The sequence below is a fragment of the Theropithecus gelada genome, chromosome 12 (assembly GCF_003255815.1).
Source record: "Theropithecus gelada isolate Dixy chromosome 12, Tgel_1.0, whole genome shotgun sequence".
NCBI classification, from domain to species: Eukaryota; Metazoa; Chordata; class Mammalia; order Primates; family Cercopithecidae; genus Theropithecus; species Theropithecus gelada.
The window spans coordinates 47,116,969-47,123,779 of NC_037680.1; the positions used below are offsets into that span (position 1 = coordinate 47,116,969).

Below are 6,811 nucleotides of genomic sequence, written 5' to 3' on the forward strand. Positions count from 1 at the left end.
CTGAAAAGGGGCTTCTGTTACAGAGGCCAGGTTTTTATATTTAAAATAGAATTTTAAGCCAGGTGTGGTGGCTCACGCCTGTAATCCCAGCACTTTGGGAGGAGGCCAAGGTGGGTGGATCACTTGAGGCCAGGAGTTTGAGACCAGCCTGGCCAACATGGCAAAACCTTGTCTCTACTAAAAACATAAAATTAGCCAGGCATGGTGGTGGGCATCTGTACTGCCAGCTACTCGGGAGGCTGAGGCACAAGAATTGCTTGAGCCCAGGAGGTGGAGGTTGCAGTGAGCCAAGATTGCACCACTGCACTCCAGCCTGAGTGACAGAGCAAGACTCTTGTCTCAAAAACTAACGATAAAATAATAAAATAGAATGTTTAGATTAAGTAAATATTAACCTCAACCTCAAAAATGTCCCAGGTTTAAGAGGAGCTCACTCTCGGGCTATGAGTGAAGGGAAATGAAAATAGCAAATAATGTTAACATGAACACATCATGTGATGTATGAACACCATCAAGGGCTGTCTCTACAGGGCTTGTGAAAGGTCACATTAATGAACACAGTGCATCTATCACATGCCTAATAACTGCTTTCTTGTACAGGTAAAATGTAGATGGTTAACTTGAACATAATTACACATACACACACACAATGAAGTAGTCTTGTCATGTAGCATATAACATTAGAATTCAATTTTTGTGCTTTATTAGTATGAATTTAATAATTTAGGGATTGTTGATAATCTTTTCTGAAACCGGAAGGAATTTCATCAGTCTGGTGATTGGTTGTGCTTATGTCTTCCTTGGTCAGAGAAGCAACGGTGAGAAGGAAATTCTTCCTTGGCTTGATGGCATGTAGCGTTGGCAGATAGATTAAGACGTCAGGAGGACTAGGCAAAAAATTGGCATACGTTGAGACAAAACACATGCAAGCACACACTCTAAAATAATTAAATACCTAAAATAGCTGCTGGAGAGAACAGAAACGGCTATACCAGAATGCTCCTCTCAAGAGACCTTCCTCCCCAATCATCTGTGATTTGAAAAATAGCTTTCCTGGTAGATTATACATCGTTGAAGATAACAGACTTGTGTTGTTTGTTGAAGAACATTTTACCGGAAAAGATCGTAAAAAGTCATTTCACCCAGACCCCTTAGTATAGTATAGAGATTAACCACCGCTTCCTCCCAACTCAGTTAATATTTGAGCCACCTCCCATTTACAGAGGACTAGAATGGTAGAAAGCCAAGGTGTATCTGTAATTTTATGGATTTGGATTATACAATCCTCAAAAATATTCAGGTCAAAATTGCTAAAAATGCAGTTTTAAGGTCATATGGGAGTAGGAGAGATTAGTTGAGAAAGGAAAAGCTAACAAGACAGTGCTGTTCATTGGGATGTGGCCTCTGAGCACTGAAAGTGGCCAGTCAGACTGAGGAACTAATCTTTATATTTTAATCAGTGCTTTTTAAAATGTAAATAGCCACATGTGGCTACTGGCTACCACGTTGGGCAGCACAGTCTTACAGGATGTGAGATTTGCACTGAGCTTAAAGGAAGGATAGCTAGGAATTTGGTAAATATAGAAAATGACAATTCCAAGCAAAAGGCCAGTGCTGGTGAAAGGGTATGGAGATAGGAAAGTATCAGTTGTGGCCCAGTGAAGATCTGATATATGGCACAAGTGGATTGAAAATGAGTAGCAGGTTAAAGTGAAAGATAAGGTGGTAAGATTCAGAACTGAGCAGGATCTTGAATGCAAGCCTAAAGAATATATAATTAATTCCATATTCAATGGGGGAACGAGTTAAGGTTTTTTGAGCAAGATAAAAATATGAGCTGCTTGGTGTCAGTGAAAGATAACCATCAGATAATATGCAACATGAATGTGAGGGGTGTTTTGATTCCTTATTGCTATATAGCAAACCACCCTATACTTAGTGGAGTAAAACAACAGCCATTTCATTGTGCTCATGGATTTTCTGGGTCAAGAATTTGGGCTGTGCACAGAGAGGATGGCTCATCTCTGCTCCATGATGTCTGACATCTCAGCTATGGTGGCTCCAACAGTTGGAGGCTGGATCACCTGAAGTCTTCTTCCCTCACATGTTGGCTCCTAGGCTATGCATTGGTTTGACCTAAAAAGGTGGAACATCTCAAAGGGGGCCCACAGGTCTTAGGTAAAATTCGAAGATTTTCTGATTTGCAATTGGTTAAGGAGGTGAAGCTTCATCTAAAAATTTGGAATCAGCAGTAAGAATGTTAGCTCTGGCTTCTGGGTATGACCTCCTCCAGGCCCCTCAGGAAGAAATCTGAAACAAGGAACAGTGGTCAGAGTTCAGTCCTCAGTTCCCCCTTATCTGACTGAGGTCTGCATGCCAGGGGATCCATTTTGTGGGGTTCCAGGTTTCTAAAAAACAACTCAAGGACATTTATTAAGAATTGATTTTTGCCGGGTGCGATGGCTCATGCCTGTAATCCCAGCACTTTGGGAGGCTGAGGCAGAAGGATCTTGAGGTCAGGAGTTCAAGACCAGCCTGGCCAACATGGTGAAACCCCGTCTCTACTAAAAATGCGAAAATTAGCCGGGTATGTTGTCAGGTGCCTGTAATCCCAGCTACTCAGGAGGCTGAGGCAGGAGAATTGCTTGAACCCAGGAGGCGGAAATTGCAGTGAGCCGAGATGGCGCCATTGCACTTCAGCCTGGGGGACAGAGCGAGACTCCATCTAAAAAAACAAAAAAAGGTTATTTTTAGTTTCTACAGGGAACCAAACGTTCTTATGACTCTAACTTCCTTGGCTATTATTTTAAGCAACAATTACATTCTCGCTTATCCAATTGCTCATTTACTTCTGAGTTCTCACCAGGTGCCTGGAATTACCCTTAAAGGAACTCAAGGTTTTCCTTTATTTCCATGCTTGGGGGTTCCTGCTCCATCTCACTACCATGATATGTGTCTTATCTTTTGACAACTATGAATATAGGGCTGGGACTTAGGACCTGTTACATCTGTCATAGAAAAAACAAAAGTACCACCACTGTGCTTACTAGTAGGAACAACCAAAGCACAGTTCTTGCCTTACAACTGTTTACTTCTGCTTTCCAAATTTGGTATGCTGCATCTGATGGGTATGATCTAAATATTATATGCGGGGAACCCTAGCTGCAAGGGAATCTGGAAAATATAGTTTTTTGTTTTCTGTCTTAGAAAGAGATTGGAATAGCGGAAATGAACCAATTCAAGTATCTGCTATATTTGCTAATTATGCAGTTGCTTCAGGTTAATTCCTCGTCTCCATTCCTGGACCCTCACTTCTCCTTTATGGCCAAATGCCAGTGTGCTCTTTCTGCTCACTACAAATATTAATTATGGTTTAGCCAGTCTGGTCCCAGCTGTTCAGGGATTATGTCATTCAACCAGCATTTATTGAGTTGCTACAATGTGCACTCCCTTGACTACCTCTCTCTCACATGACTCCCAAATCTGTCTCCAGCTTCTTCTTTATCTAGAGTTCCAGCTCTGAATTACTATCTCCTTGATATCTCCTCAGGAACGTCCCACTAGATCTTCAAAATAAATACATGCCCAGGAAACACCTCCCCTCTTCCCACTTTCCAAACCAATTTGTCTTCCCAAGATTTCTGATTGGTGTTTTCAAATTGGTTCAAGTTCAAACTCAGTTCTTGGCAGAACTGTGAATCAAACCTATTTTCTTCATAAATTACCCAGTCTCAGGTAGTTCTTTATAGCAGTGTGAGAACTGATTTATAACTTTACCTGTGTGTTAGCCTATTCTCACACTGCTATAAAGAACTACCTGAAGGGGCTGGGCGTGGTGGCTCACACCTGTAATCCCAGCACTTTGGGAGGCTGAGGTGGGTGGATCACGAGGTCAGAAGTTCGAGACCAGCCTGATCAACACAGTGAAAACCTGTCTCTACTAAAAATACAAAAATTAGTGAAGCATGGTGGCGCATGCATGTAATCCCAGCTACTCAGGAGGCTGAGGCAGTTGAATTGCTTGAAACAGGGAGGTGGAGGTTGCAGTGAGTCAAGATTGTGCCACTGCACTCCAGCCTGGGCAACAGAGTGAGACACCTGAGACTGGGTAATTTATGAAGAAAAGAGGTTTAATTGATTCACAGTTCTGCAGGCAAGACAGGAAGTATGGCAGGAAGGTCTCAAGAAACTTACAATCATGGCAGAAGGCAAAGGGGAAGCAAGCATGCCTTACCATGGTAAAGCAGGTGAGAGAGAGCAAAGGGGGAAGTGCTACACACATTTAAACAACCAGATCTCTTGAGAACTCACTATCATGAGAATAGCAAGGGGGAAGTCCACCCCCATGATCCAATCACCTCCCAGCAGGTCCCTCCCACAACATTATAATTACAGTTCAACATGAGATTTGGGTGGGGACACAGAGCCAAACCATATCAGCCTATAACATCTGCCTCCCTGCCCTTAAAAACCCTTAACTGCAAACTATCTGAGAGTTCAGGTCATAAGCTTTAGCTGCCCAGTCCTTCTTGCTTGTCATCCTGTAATAAATGCCTCACTTCTCTTGCTGCAATCCCAGTGTCAAGGTTTGGCTTTGCTGCACTAGGTGGGCAGACCCAAGTTCATTGTGATAACAGTAGAGGTGGCATGAGTCTGAAGATGGGCAGCTGTCATGATGGCTTCCCAGGAGACAGGCAGCTTTCTGATTTCACAATCTCCTGATCCTGGCAGGAGCAGCAGCTCCCTTGTCAACCTAAGTCTGTGATGTGGCATTGGGAATCATGCCTGAAAGCTCAGTAGCAATTCTGTTTCTTCTGCCCTCCAGTCATTCTGTAAAACATTAAATATCTTTTTGTTTGTTTGTTTTTGTTTTTGTTTTTGAGACAGAATCTCACTCTGTCGCCCAGGCTGGAGTGCAGTGGTGCGATCTCGGCTCACTACAAGCTCTGCCTCCCAGGTTCACGCCATTCTCCTGCCTCAGCCTCCCGAGTAGCTGGGACTACAGGCACCCGCCACCATGCCCAGCTAATTTTTTGTATTTTTTAGTAGAGACGCGGTTTCACCGTGTTAGCCAGGATGGTCTCGATCTCCTGACCTCCGCCCACCTCAGCCTCCTAAAGTGCTGAGATTACAGGTGTAAGCCACCATGCCCGGCCTTGTTTTTTTTTTTTTTTTTTTTTTTTGAGACAGAGTCTCACTGTCACCCAGGCTGGAGTGCAGTGGCGCAATCTTGGCTCACTGCAATCTCTGCCTCCCAGGTTAAAGTGGTTCTCCTGCTTCAGCTTCCCAAATAGCTGGGACTATAGGTGTGCACCACCACGCTCAGCTAGTTTTTGTATTTTTAGTAGAGACGGGGTTTCACTATGTTGGCCAGGCTGGTCTCAAACTCCTGACCTCAGGTGATCCGCCCACCTTGGTCTCCCAAAGTGCTGGAATTACAAGCATGAGCTACTGAGCCCGGCCTAGACATTAAATATCTTACAATAAGTCCGTTTCTGCTTAAACCAGGTAGAATGGGTTCTGTTCACTGTGAATGACCCCCAGTGACATAGTAAATAAGAGACAAGCAGGGATTCTGATGCAGGTTTAGAGCCTCTTGTAACAGTCACCTAGGAGAACCTTTAAAAAATAACAAATAAGAAAGGCATCAGGGAGCAGCCATGAATAAAGCCTAGAAAAAGAGAAGAGAACAAAGGCAAAGGGGGATTGGTGCTGGTGTCCTGAAGGGAGGATCTATATCTGTGTGATTCTGCAGGGGAAGGTGCAGAGGAAGGAGGACAAATCCAACTTGAAACTACACCATGACACTGAAACCCAAATAAAAAGGGTATTGCTTCCTGAAGACCAAAAGGTCCATGGGTGAGAGACACTTGTCAGACCTAAAGGAAATAGAGATGATCTTTTAAATGGAAATGGGGATGGACACCTGATATTAGTGTTAGTCTGTTCCCAGTTGTACCTCTAAAGATATTGGACTGATATTTATCTATATCCTTAAAATTGGTGCCTTAAATTTTCCAAGGTAAATAGCCAATTCTGTGTGCCCCCTGGTGGCTTGGGGCAGGGGGTGGGGGAAGAAAAGAGTACTCTAGAAGTGAAAGAAAAAGTCATCATGGATCTGAACTATAATCCTTGAGGTCAAGACCCATATTTCTCTTGGATAAAACCAGATGACAAACATCTCATGTGGGACCGACATCTTCACCATGAGACAAATAATAAACAACCTGTAACGTGGCAGTAAATATCCCAGACAGACTTCGTATTTAATAATTCCACCACAGACCCACATACGTGTTTGTTTTTCCAATAATAGAAAGAGATTTGCACTCAACCAAGGAGGTACTCTATTCTGATAGTTAAAAGGTTGCCCTCTGGAGTGACATTACCTGCATTCAATACCAAGAACAAGATGTGGGATCTTGGGCAAATCACCCACCTATAAAATAGACTTATTGAGAGGATTCCGTGAGACCCCATGTTGTGATTGGCAGCAGCAGCACGACCGTCCAGCCACATGGTCAAACAAGCATACTGGGTGGGAGACAGTGTGCAGGCTGTGGTCCCCAAAAGACCACTACCAAAAAATGCAAATCAAAACCACAATGAGATACCATCTCACACCAGTTAGAATGGCAATCATTAAAAAGTCAGGAAACAACAGGTGCTGGAGAGGATGTGGAGAAATAGGAACGCTTTTACACTGTTGGTGGGATTGTAAACTAGTTCAACCATTATGGAAAACAGTATGGCGATTCCTCAAGGATCTAGAACTAGATGTACCATATGACCCAGCCATCCCATTACTGGG

At 43.4% G+C, this 6,811-nt stretch overlaps 1 long non-coding RNA gene across 1 annotated transcript in view; it reads right to left on the minus strand.

The window, feature by feature from the left end:
* Positions 1–675: 675 nt before the first annotated feature.
* LOC112636587 overlaps positions 676–6,811 on the minus strand; it is a 76,529-nt gene continuing 70,393 nt past the window's right edge. The window contains exon 6 of the long non-coding RNA XR_003122199.1: positions 676–887. This is a non-coding gene — a long non-coding RNA (uncharacterized LOC112636587). The remainder of the gene's footprint in view (positions 888–6,811) is intronic.